Raw genomic sequence first — 1,435 nt, 5'->3', positions numbered from 1 at the left:
CCCAGGTGGGTCTTGAACCTGCAGGCTCAGGCAATCCACTCACCTCGGCCTCCCAAAGCACTGGGATTACAGGCTGAGCCACCGAGCCAGGCCCAACTGCATGTTCTTGACCCTTGAGGCATATTCACCATGAGTCATTGGAGGGAATAATCTGCAATTTATTTTGTGGGGGACTCACTCTGTCACTTAGGTTGGGGTGCAGTGACATGATCATGACAATCAGGGCTCACAGCAATCTCGACCTCCTGGGCTCAGGCAATCCTTCCACCTCAGCATCTCAAGTCGCTGGGACTACAAATGTGCACCACCCTGCCCAGCTAATGTTTTGTTTGTAAAGATGAGTACACCTTATATTCCTGTCATCTTATAGCATGGCTAAATGTAAAGGGAACATACAGAATTTTAGTGGAATGTATTCTGAATTAGGAAAAAACATAAACTTTAATAGTCAATGAAAAATGAAATTTCAGGTCTGCATAATGCTTACCTTGAAGGAGAGAGGGAGAAGCTGTTCTTTCATCTGAAGGCCATAGAGTCTAAAACTATTTTAATTTGCCTGTGCTGAAGAAGTTCTGAATACAGTAAGTAAATAATGCCATGGAAACAGCAACTGATTTTTATATTGCTTCCACAGAGTCAACATATGCAGACAGTCTGACTCATCTATTGATCTGAGATCGAGTTTTGTAAGTGAGCTGAAGCTAAAATTCCCTAACTCATCACCAAAAGTCAGACAGACCTTGAAAGAATCTTTCTTTTCTTTTTTTAACAGGAGGGACAAGTAAGAATTGCATGCTGGGGAAGAGAGGGGTGGGATTAGCAATTGAGGGAAACTGCCAGGGGAGGGAGGGGCACACCTCATCAACAAGGGTACCTGTATAATGAACATTTGTATACCTAACCCTGAATTGTACCCCACATCTTTAAAAAGAGAAAAAAAAGAATTGCATGCCTAGACTGGGAGCAGACGATGATCTTTACTTTGCTTAATTATAGACACATTAATAAAATAAGAAAATCCTGTAAAAGAGGAAGTTATTGAGACCATGCTGGAAACCTTTACTACTGCACTGGAAAGATTTGCTGAGTTCAGCAATCTTTTAACAAATATAATCTTGATATTAGTTATGTCCAGAGCTCCGGGCGTTTGAATTGTCCTTTCCGTTGTAAGATTCTAGCCTAGCCCATTTTATCCTATTCTAAAATTGCCAAATGTTTCATATTGTCAAATTTTCTCTCTATCCCATGCCATGTTGATAAGCTTTCAAACAAATATGGATTATTGTCATAAATTTCATCTGTAACTGTTTATGTAAAGTTATTGAACATCTTTTCTTAGCATTTACTTTAATGCCCAAATTAGTATTTTATGTCGTCCTTATACACATGGAAACATTTATAAATATTGAAGAGAAATAATTTTTTTTTTTTTTTT

Source organism: Carlito syrichta, unplaced genomic scaffold, assembly GCF_000164805.1.
Source record: "Carlito syrichta isolate Samal-C Ts95f unplaced genomic scaffold, Tarsius_syrichta-2.0.1 Scaffold302327, whole genome shotgun sequence".
Lineage (NCBI taxonomy): Eukaryota > Metazoa > Chordata > Mammalia > Primates > Tarsiidae > Carlito > Carlito syrichta.
The sequence above is the reverse complement of the archived record's forward strand: the minus strand, read 5'-3'. Positions refer to the sequence as shown.